The following is a 12928-nucleotide window of genomic DNA, read 5'->3' on the forward strand; positions in this document are numbered from 1 at the left end:
TAATTTTCGTTAAATATGACAATTTAATGTAACTGCCATTGAAATCTGATTTCATAGAATAAAATGACAATTTTTTTTAAAGTTTATTTAACATCATTATTATTAGCTTTTTGGAATGATTTTACACATTGTCATTTTCCTGCGTTCTCTAAATAATTAATATAAACTATATTATTCTATCTGAGCTGTTTAATAAAGTCTTGTGATTAAAAACAGAAAGACTAACTAAAAATGAAATGGAATATGGAAAGAAAAGCTATAAAATCATAAATTGTAATTTTTCTGGCACTTGAACGCCAAGGAATAATTGCAAACTGCTAAATGCTTGTTAACTATTGTACATTGCTCTCTATGAGGTATTAATTAGAGTTCTTTTAATAAACGAGTTTTTTAAAAAAAAGAAATATAGTATTCCAATCCAAAAGGTTAATAATTAAAAAAGAAAAATTCATATGTGTCGTATTTCCCGAAAATTACCCATGAATTCTACTTCGTAAAGAATTCATTTAAATACATTATTTTGCCTGCTTAAACGCATTATAATTTGCGGTGAACAGATGAATTTTTATTGATATTTTATACGGAGTTTTAGACAATGATGGTGGTTTTGTTTTAATGTTCTTTTTATTTGAATTTCGCTTATCTCCCAACAGCAGGGAAGCAATCAACGACGTTTATGGCTTGTCTTTATTTTGATCTTCATTTAGATCACTGGTTGTGATTTTTAGCTTTTAAATGAAGCTTACAGTGAAAACTTCTGTATTAGATTATTTTATCAAAAGCAAAAAGAGTTTACTTGTATGTATGTAACTGGTTTAATTAAATTACATCTAGATAATAAATTCCTCAATCACAAAACATCCCCCCCCCCCCATGAAAAAACTATACCTACGTGCTTGCTGTATCTCAAAACGAAAATTTTTTTTATTGCATTGCAGTTATGAATGATGGATTGCAAAAAGGTCTAGTTATATCTTTATTGTTTTCAAGTTTTACTCTACAGCATGTTAACTTTCGTCGTAAAATACCTTTACTTCAAAAAGGGCAATAACTTACTTCATATTTTAGCTGCATCTCAAATTGAAACAAAAACTATCAACTTTATTTCGTCGGCAGTTATGATGATGGGTTGCAAAAAGTCTCCAATTATATTATAGGCAACAAATTACCTCACATTTTAGCTACGTATTAAATCGAAACAGAAACTACTAATGCGATTGGTTGTTACGTATGATGCATGACAAAACCTCCAATCGTATTTCTGCTGATTTTATTTATTTTTTTACACTCTTACACGATGCCATTGGTCAATCCGAAGAAGAAAGTGGGAACAGTTACCCAATCAACAGTATCGTTTTACGGAGTGCCGAGTGCAAATTTGACTACTCACTTTATCGTCCCATAGATGTCGCTAACAGCTCTTACAAAGACCACATAAGTTTAGTGTTCTGAATCATTCAAACAGACAACTTACCTGCCTTAGAAGAATGCCAAGCAACTTTCAATCACTGAGCTCTTCAATTATAACTGCCTGAAATTTTTTAAGAATTAAATATTAAACGTTATTTATAGGCTTAAAATATTAATAAGTTAGTTTCAAATTTCTGTTTAATTTAGTGTAGGAGGACAGATGACTCTCTGCTGGTTAATTTAGCTATATAGGAATGAATAAAGATAATGCACAAATATACATGTAATGTAAAGATACGTTTAATACGTATAAATTTTGCCACCGAAAGAAATGAAATGATCTTAAAATGACTATTTCCTAATGCAACGTTAAGATTGTTGAAATTTTTAATGTAAATCAAATGAATTTCCTTAGTTGTAATTATTTTGTATAGTAATTAGGGTTCTATTGTTACTGTTTCATTGTAAATTATTTTTTATTTCTAAATCAGAAAAAACTTATGACAAAGATATTAAATATAGCTATACACTTCTTGAATAATGCGTAAATATTTATGTGATAAAAATTCTATGCCTTACAGCATTTTTTTATTGAATTGAAAATAATATTTCAAAATGCTTCATTGCGATGTAAACTAGGTAGTATTTAACCATGAATAGTAACTTGTTATAGCTTAAAAACAACAACAACAAAAATACTTCACTCGTAACTATAGTCTTTCTATAATTACCTAACCCCTTAAAAATTTATTGCGCTATATATATATATATATATATATATATATATATATATATATATATATATATATATATATATATATATAATATTGAGAAAATATGGAAAATAATAAAGATTAATGACAAAAGAAGGAAAATTATTAAAATATTTTTAAAAAGATATTTTCCAACATATACTTACAATGGCCACACAGAATTGTTCTTTCTGCAGGAAAATTGTTTTAAAGATGTTCCCTAATATTGGCACATTGAACCATACTTGAAAATTACTGCAACCTTAATAAGGTATTAAATTGAATCATATTTACGGACAGAGGGAACCCTGTCCTCATTCCATATAACTGTCAAATTGAAGTACCATCAAGTGGGGCTACTTTGTGCAGCTGGGGCTACTTTGTGCAAATTCGAATTTGGCACTTTTCAAGTGCTGCTATTCAGTATTATGTTTTTTTCACGTTGAAAATGTGTGGAATTTGAAGATAGAAGTCTCCTCTATTACTAAAAAAGATTTTTCGAATTTTAAAACAATCTCAGAGTGTGTTTTGTTTGTCTAATGTCAACAACTTTCCGAGAACGTCGGACATCGAAAAATGTGCGTGGAAACTTTAGCTGTGAAATGCAAAGACGTTGATAAAACAATTGTCGTAAGTGCAAAATTTTTTATTTACATATTAATAAACACTTATACCATGTTAGAGTTAAAAAATTTTGAAAATTAATAACAAATAAACGGAAAATGAAAAAAAAAAAATGCATTTTGGGGCTACTTTGTGCCAAGTTTCATTCGTTTTTTTTTTTTTTCGACAGAAAAATGATCAAGCTTTATATAAAAAAATACCTGGAACGAGAAAATACCGTGATTACACATTAGAAAAGCTGCAACAATGTTTGCAAGCAGTTGCTGGTGGTATGTCGATTGCAGAAGCTTCTCGGAAGTACAAAATCCACTGAAATACCATCTCTAATAAAATTCCAAAGAAACACGTGAAACGTGCTGGTAAACTATTATTTTTCTTCTACAAAGTTTTTTCAATGAATTAATCAAACGATTTAACACATAAAAATATATTTTATAGGACATCAGGTGATTTTGACAGAAACTGAAGAGCAAGTTCTGTCATGTTCATTCAAGTATGTTATATTCAAATTTATCAATATTATAAATGTTAATGAATATGTAATAATTTAATTTTTGAAATTTCATCTATTTCAATTTTCAAAAATGTATATGGTTTCTTTTAGTTTAAACTCAAATGTTTTGAAATAAACATTCTTTCAAGAAAAGATTCTTTATAAAAAATGGTTTTTTAACTCTGAAAATTACTTTCTAACTAATTTCTTTACATATCTTGATGTTTTTGCCATTAAAAATGTCAACAATTAACTTTTTTAACAATTTTATATCAATATTTTACTAAAAACATGATTATTAAACTGAATTCCTATCGCTGCACAAAGTAGCCCTACTTGGGGGCTACTTTGAGCAAGGTATGTTTCGACTTATTATTTGTAAATATTACATACAAATAATGCCAATATTGATCAAATTCACTCCTCTGAGTTCAGTTATGAATATAATATCGATAAATTTTACTAAAGTTTGAATTAACATAGTTTTTTTGCATGTCAAAGTTCAAAAACTGCGAAATCCTGCACAAAGTAGCCCCACTTGACGGTACTAAAATCGTAAACAATTAAGAAATTTTAATCGTAATATATCTTACAATGTAGGGTCATAGAACTCTCATTTAAAGAAAAAATACAATCCTCTTTGAGGTTGAACTGTAAAAGACAATTGTTTAAATGTAGGACCTAATTTAAGTTACACTGGAATTTGCTGTGTGTGTTGTAATGGTGCAAATTAACTTAGCTTGAAAGAGACAATGTTTTTCTTTTCATTTGAAAATATTTATGAACATTTATTAATATATTCAGTTTGTTATTTTTACACAAAATAGCTGAAATTTAGCCTTGCTTTACAAATTATTGCGGTGGAGGAATCTGCTTAACAACAACATGCTGAATTGGGAGTTGAAAAATTTGCTTCGTATCAGTAAGATCCAGGGTTTGATTCCGGCTTCGAGCATGGGTGTAATTCATTGATCTGTCCTTGTGTTGCTAGGGTGGCAATGCTTCACTTACTTGATGCCTTCGATAAAATGATAATTAGAAAAGTTAAATACATTAGATGTCATAATAATTTTCAAAATTATTACTTAAGGGAAATCTACAGTCGCTGGTCAAATTATTAGACGCACTATAAGATACTATGTAAAATCGTAATTTTCGGAAACATATTTCTTTATTAGCGAATTTCGTTATTTTATTTTGATTCGAAATACGTAATGGTTAATAATAATGTGATTTTTATAAACGCAGGTTTTTTTTTTTTAACTTATTCAGAAACTAGAAAAATTACATTTATCTTTTAAAAAGTACTGCCATTTCTTTTTTATTACATTTTAATTTAAATAATTTCGGAAAGGCAACCGAAATATTAAGTAAATAATGAATTCAATACATTGTGACTAGAAAAATTATATTTATCTTTTAAAAAGTATTGTCATTTATTTTTTCGTAGCATTTTAGTTTAAATAATTTCGTATAGGGGCAACCGAAATATTAAGAAAATAATTTATTGCACCGGTAAATATACATATATATGCATACCTGCCAACTCTTCCGGATTTTCCGGAAGATTTTATTTTCATATTTAAAGTGGTAGTAATTATAAACTATTTTTTCTTTTATAATCTTAATTTTTAAATGATATTGATCACCACTATTCTTACAAAAATTAAGCACATACATTAATATGCGTTACTGTCATAGTTGTCAACTTAAGTTTTCTCAAATGCTACGTATTTGTTTGCTTAAAATTGAAGTTTAAATTCCATTTTAATACCACTGGGAAAAATAATAATGGAAGGGATTATAAGTTGGCAGGTATGTATATGTAAAATGATGCAGTCGGACCGAGCAGGAAAACAGACACAGGATTTTAATGAAAGCACGGTAAAGTTTATTATCTCATTCTTTGATGAGTGGAGAACGAAGAGTGTTGTTTACTTCATGAGCGTATACTCCATGTCTGTATTTAGGGAAAAGAGGGAAATCTCAGAAATTACTATTGGTTTATTAGCTACTTAAAGGGGGAAAATGTCTTTATTTAAATTTATGCATACTTCAGCCAAAAATAGATTTAGAAACAGGATGTGGCTTTTAAAAGTGTGAGAAAGCAGTTCGATTTGAATAAATAATTAGTTATAAATTAGGAGTCGTTTTATAATGAAGAAACTAACATAAAAAGATAAATAAGCTTTTTATGTTACATACATATATAGATATTTTTTTCTTCATTCGATATTGACTAATTGGAGTGTGGAGATTTCATATCTGAAATTAGTTTTGTTCCTAAAGCTTTAGATTTTTGATAAAGGAAATTTTTTGTCAATATTTTGACAAAATATACAAATTTAAAAGTTATATGTTACAGAAGGTCCCGTAAATGTCGCGACAAGCTTTAAGGGGGGCGCGGAATTAAAATTGCATAGGAGCCCATAGCCGGAAATATCCTCGTAGGTGACTAGGGGCCCTACCCCTATTACGACCTGTTCAGAAGCACACGAAAAAACAATTACATAAGTATACCTTTAAAAACTTTTTAAAAACGACACGCACCATGTTTCATAATCGAAAAAAAAATTGAGAATTGCTGTTCTAGAGAGATAGTAAAAGCTAATAAAAGAAATCATTTTTAATACTAAACACACTTTCATATAATAAAAATTCTGTCAAAAAATATTTTAACTCTATTATTATTTTTAATGCTATATTTATTAAATTTCATAAAAGGAATTATCGATACAGAGGCAATTCACAATAATATACAGGAATTGGACAAACTTATGTAAACATTTCTATAACTCTATATAAACAATTTTTCTTTTAACAGTTAAGAAGATTTTATAGGGCAAAATTTTTGTCACATTTCGAAGGATCATGCTTGAAACTTTTAAGAATATCCTTTTTATCTATGCAAAGTCTGGTTGTCCAAATGAAGAAGAGGAGATTAATAATTTTTTCTAGCCTTAATACCTGCAATTTTGAAATCATTCTATAGAATGCAATATTTGTATCAGCAAAATACTTTTAAAATTATAGTGGCATTAAAAAACAGAAGATTTACACTTTACGATAAGGATTAATGCTGGCTGTTCAAGTAAAAGAAAGGTGGTTCTGGAGGAATCTACAGCAGAAGGCTTTGGCCCATCCTGGGCTGTCATGGCAATTGTGATGACTTTCCACATTTCGCAGCATTTAATAAAATGATTTGGAGTTGTAAGCAATTCTGAATTTCAGTAATTACATTTATTATATTGTGATATAATTATTATACACAAATAATACTTTTTCAACAAGTTTATTTTAAAAATAACTGCATTAAATTTGAAACACTTGATCATTTTAATCAGAAGATTAAGGTCCTGAGAGACTATTAATAATTGTTGCGTCATTTATTATATAATTGCGCTAAAATAATTAAAGTATTATAAGTTCCTCTTCGTTAACTTCAAATTGAACTGTGCATATTAATTTATTATTTAAAGAATATCTAATAACCTTCGATAAATTATTTAATTACGTTGAATTCTTGTTCAACGACTCGAATCGAATCCGTCAAAATTAAATTTATGCAATAATTAAGAGATGGAGAACCTCAAGCCCTTATATATTAGGGGGACCGGAAAGTAATATTGTTTCGGCGCATTAAATATTCGCTAGTCTTAAAAACCAATTCATTTTTTTCGTTTCATTTCGATCCGGCATTGAATGGTTGTTGCTAACGAGGGTGAATGCATTATTGATTAAAAATAAAATCTTGATAATAAACACCAAATGTACCGAAATGACATTACTTTCCGGTCCCCTAATATATCACGACAATGTGAAAATTAATAGAATTAAACACCTAACTGCTAATTATAGAGCATAATATGAATTAATTGCACTTCAACTTAATTTGTCATTCTATTCTGTTTTATTCTTACTTGCCTACTTATTTCTTTCCTCTTTGTTTTCTATTTAACCCTTCTTATCAAAGGGTTATCAAAACTTTACTGTGTGAATCATTCATTTGAATTGTCAATATATATTTAATTTATTTTCTTTGTACATGAATGTTTATTTTATGTATTAATTTGCGTACGTACACTTTTACGTACACACGTACACTTTCTCACACTTTTAAAAGCCACATCCTGTTCTTAAATCTATTTTTGGCTCAAGTATGCATTTAATTAAAAGCAGGACATTTTTCCCTTTGCTCTCTGTGGGAAACGCTTGATCTATTTCATAAACCAATTACTATTACTAAGATTTCCCTCTTTCCCTAAATTAAGACATTTTAAGGATTTTACTTTGCAAGATTTACCTAACATACAACCAAAGAGCGCATTTTTTCATGTTCACTTTTACACACTTCTCATGACTGCTCTGGCTAAAAATTAATAAATAAATTTTGTACCCTCCTTCCCGGCCTAAGACTCGTTTTAATCCTTTCACTCGGCAATATATTTAGCGAAGTCTTGTTTTAACATGCTTCTTAATTTTTGGTTCTTAATCTATTGTATTATATAAATCTATCTCTTTTTTGTAATGCAACATGTTACATTCTTACTCTGATTTGATTTTAAAATCTAGAACTAAGTGAAAATTTTAACTTAATAGCAAACTCAAAAATATAATACAATAATAAAAATGTGTCAAAACGTTTTTTCGAAACTTTTTTAACAACTAACTTTATTCATAACAACACAAACATATTCTTTATTCATAACAATATCAGAAATTAAATTTCGATTCATTGAAATTATTGCTTTCGATTTAAAACATTTCGTAATATGAATTTAAAATGTCTAATTTTCAATATCTTTAAAATTTAGAAATTTTTTAAGTTTACAAATGGGATGTTTATTTTTTTTAAATAAATATGAAATATAATAATAAATAAATATGAAGGTGATTGATTTGAATATAACGCATTTCAATTCCATAGCACGCGTTGAACAATAAAATTAGTATACTACATTTTTTTTTAAATGCATGAAATTCGACGCAAAAGCTACTTAACGTTAATATTTTATAAAATTAAACGCATTTCAAGGTGACAAATTATTTTAAAATATAAATGACAACTTTAAAACATAAATGACAATTTAAAAATACAGAAATGAAATAATACCTTTTAGATGTATTCTGTACCTTTACACTTGAAGTTCTGAATGCTGTACCTATACATGATCTCAAAATGTCCTTCAATCTCTAAAGATCTGAACTGATCAGAATACCCAATCAAATTTCGTTTTTATGCGAACTTTTTTTTTTTCAAAAGAAAAAAAGATACAAATAAATATAGTATTTGGAAACTCAAGTCAACTGTCCTTGATAATGATACCCTTTCCTCCTCTATTCGTCGAATTTATTCCTTTTCGATTTGAAGAGATAAAAATTATTCGGAATGGTTTTCATTTTGATTCTTGATATTATATATTGCACACCACATACGCTTTTAGATATAAATTTTTTTTTCTTAATTCATTAAACTGATTACGTTTTAATTTGCTTGCTTCTTTTGTTTTAAGAACAGTATTTTTTCGTTTCGCTTTTCAAAAGATTTTAAGTCATATATTCTTGTTATAGACGAGTTAAAATGAAGCAGAGACGACATTGAAAAATTGACATTGACCTCGCGATTATGAAAAGACGCCTTTGTTTTGTCATAAAAACATCAATGAATGCTTTTATTCGCATAAGTTTCGAATCGCTTTTTTAAATCGAAATATTAACATCATTTTATTTCTTAATTGAAAATATTGATATGATATTGATGATTACTTATTTTAGAATTATTTTAGTGTTTATGATTATTTATTTTATTTCTTTAATGATTGTACTTTTGGAGTTAGGTTTTTTTTTAAAAATTTAAAACATTGATATGAAAGAAAGATATTTTTTTAAGTGATTGTTTTTTTTATACTGTTTCTTTTATAACTGAAATATTGATATCAGTTTCTTTTTTAGTTAAGAATTGTTATATGAAAGACAATTTTTTAATATTTTTTAGCTTGGGTCTCTCCTCAAAAGAAGATAAGTTACAACGTTAATAAAGAAATGAAATGATTTGCCTATTATTTATTCGAGGCCCAAACTATTCTTATTATTTTACAGTAACTGTTACCATCCTATTTAATACAGTTTTCTTTAAAGAACGTTTTGAAAACGGTAAAACTGGTTTGGTTGATGGAAAAAACTTTAACTTTATTTATTTAAGGTTTAATACTAATTCTCAGTTTCCTCCAGTAATTTTATTTTATTTTATAACCGTCGTTGAACAGCCGACCCAAGTTCATGGGTTTACGACTACTAACGTTCAACTCCGTAGCCTTGTAATTTTGAACCAATCCAGAAGACAAGGAAACTCCTGGATCAGTACCTCCAGAGGTATTGATTTGTTGTGGGAACATGGAGGACTTTGAGACTCGACAGATTTAACGTGCATCAGTCACCATTTACTACACGGGGAGTCTTCGGCCGGCGAGGATCGAACCCACGACCTCTTGGATATGGGCCCAGCGCCCTACTGACCAGGCTATCCCGGCCTTCCTCCAGTAATTGAAGTGGTTTTGATTTCTTCATCTCAGCTATCCACTATAGTAATTCGTCAGATTTTGATAAAGTTTTTTTTCCTCGTTTAATTCGCCATCCTTTTAGTCACCCTAAATTACTATGAATTAACCATTTTCTATTTTAATTAAAAACATTAAAACCAGTTTGGTTGGTGGAAAAGACTTAAAGCTATTAGCGTTTTTTACCGCTTCTCAGTTTCCTCCGATAATTGAAGAGCTTTTGATTTCTTCATCTCAGCCTTCCACCATAATAATTCGTCAGACTTTGATAAAGTTTTTTTCCTTGTTTAATTCGCTATCCTCTTAGTCTCTCAAAATTGCTATGAATTAACAATTTGCTATTTTAATTAAAAACATTAAAACCAGTTTGTTTGATCGAAAAGACTTAGAGCTTATCTATTTAGCGTTTTTCACCACTTCTCAGTTTCCTTCACTAATTAAAGTGGTTTTGGTTTCTTCAACTCAGCCTTCCACAATAGTAATTCGTCAGAATATGATACCGTTTTTCCTTGTTTAATTCCCCATCCTTTCAGTCACCCTAAATTACTATGAATTATCCATTTTCTATTTTAATTAAAAACATTAAAACCAGTTTGGTTGATGGGAAAGACTTAAAGCTATTAGCGTTTTTTACCGCTTCTCAGTTTCCTCCGATAATTGAAGCGGTTTTGATTTCTTCATCTCAGACTTCCACCATAGTAATTCGTCAGATTTTGATAAAGTATTTTTCCTCTCAAAATTTCTATAAATTAAGTACTCGCCATTTTTAAATTCCCAAACAGTTTTAAGCTCCCTTAATTAACAGTATGTTTTTTCTCCCTTTAAAAATATATTTTACGCTAGGTGCCTATTGTGACTTGGGTTCTCTTATGTATAACTAATTATGTCTCAATAATAATATAGCAAAACAATGATTTTTACTTTTGTGCCCGATGTGTAATGTTACCATTAATTGTTTTACCATGTTTTACCATTAATTATTGTTTTACCATAGTTATTAACTAACCTTTATAATATATTTGTATCCTTCGATTTGTATTGTCTTATGTATTCTCCATGTAAAGTTATTAATGAAGCTATTATTTTACAGTTGTCGTTAACTAACCCTTATAATATATTTGTACCCGATTGTGTTTGTAATATATTTGTACACGATTTCTATTGTTCAATGTATTCTCCTGTAACTTTATTAATATAGCTATAATTTTCCCGTAACTTTACTAATGTAGCTATTATATTACAGTAGTTGTTAACTTAACTTTATAATAAATTTTTTACTGAAGCCGGAACTTTTTGCTCACTAATTTGGAAGTTTTTCATTCATATCTAAAATGAAGTCACAATGGCTATTGTTTTTACTCATTAATTTCTTTCTTGTCATTTTGTTTCAGAATAAATTATAATTACGTGTAAATGTGGCTAATAAAGCTAGAATATTAAAAAAAAAACAATAGTAAATAACTGGTCAACGCTTTGATGAGGACTTCATTGAATTCTTTTGGTCTATTTGGTTCAAAGCAGTGACTCTATAAGGTGTTCAGTAAAGACTGCCCTTAATTTCATTCTTAGAATCCTCATATTTAAGGGAATATGAAATGAAAAATTTCAACCTGCTCAGAGGCTGATGCTATAGATTTACTGCCTAAATTATCATTCCTTCTAGTCTTCAAGTAAAGATATCGATTTAGGTAACTCTTACCAATTTTTTATTTTCCTTAGCATGTAACGCAAATGCTAGTTAGTTTCATGAAAAAGTCTTTCGTGAAGGCTAGTTTATTTTCAATCCTTGATTTAGGAGTTTTCTTGTCTTCTGGATGGGGTTCAAATTTAAGTCAAAGACTGATAGTCGTTATCCCAAAAATGGGTTGTATGTTCAACACAGGTTTTAAAATAATATAAAATTGGTAATAGTACAGTATTCATACAGCTTCTCCCAATGATTGTCACAAATGGCGTGCTGCAAAGATAAAATTGAGCTTAAGCAGATTAATCAAAAAACTTATGAGTAAAATCCATAGGGCTTCTCAGTTTCCTCCAATAATTAAAGTGGTTTCTTTATCTCAGCCTTCCACTATAGTAATTCGTCAGATATTGTTAAAGTTTTTTTCCCCTTGTTTAATTTGCTATCCTTTTAGTCTCTCTAAATTGCTATAAATTAACCATTTGCTATTTTAATTAAAAACATTAAAACCAGTTTGGTTAATGAATAAGACTTAGCGTTAAGTAACTTTAAAGTGAGATTCGTGAGAACTAGAAAGTAAAAGAAAAAAAATTTCATCAGAAAGTAAATTATTATTATGTTATTTATTTTTCCTATTGTTTCCCGAGTGGGGTGCTAAAAATTAAGGTCGCTTATTGAACTTTTAATTTTGTTCTACTTACCTAATGATAGGGTTGCTTAATCTGAACAACTAACCGAAAAAACTATATGTTTTATTATTATTATTTATTTATATATTTTTTATACCTTGGACTAATCTGTGAAAACGGGAACGAAAGGAAGTTTGTGCTTGTTAAAAATGGAACGAGCCTTTTTCTTTTACGAAATGAAACTATAAAATAAATGAAAAAGAAAGAATATGTAAATTGTCTTAAACGTCATTGGACTGATCTTGAAGACAAGGAAGCCTTTTTTTTCTATTATGTTCTGTAATTTAAATGTATTAAATAAGATTTATTTGTTATATTTTGTTTATTTCTAATTTAGTACCAAGGTACAATACCCTGCATTCCAAGGTACAACATGTAGTTGTATCTTGCGATACTTTGTAAGGGTGTAAAAAATAATTTATTACTCTGTTATAAAATAAATTATTTTTAATTTTGAAGCGCTTATAGATTCTTAGATGGTCCGAAATAAGATATTACTACCACTATAATCTCCACTATAATCTTTATCAAAGTAAAAATATTTGTTTTCTAATTGTACCAAGGCACAACGCATTCTCTTGCTTCTAAATATGCAACAACAATCATCAATCATGAGATAAGTAACCCGTCATTTACTCTCGGAAACGGAAATTTAATATAAATTTTGCAAAAATGAGTAAAAAAAAAGTACAAAGCGTATAAAAATTTGCAGATATATTAAT

The sequence above is a fragment of the Parasteatoda tepidariorum genome, chromosome 12 (genome assembly GCF_982258835.1).
Source record: "Parasteatoda tepidariorum strain Cologne lab strain chromosome 12, Ptep-v5.0, whole genome shotgun sequence".
NCBI classification, from domain to species: domain Eukaryota; kingdom Metazoa; phylum Arthropoda; class Arachnida; order Araneae; family Theridiidae; genus Parasteatoda; species Parasteatoda tepidariorum.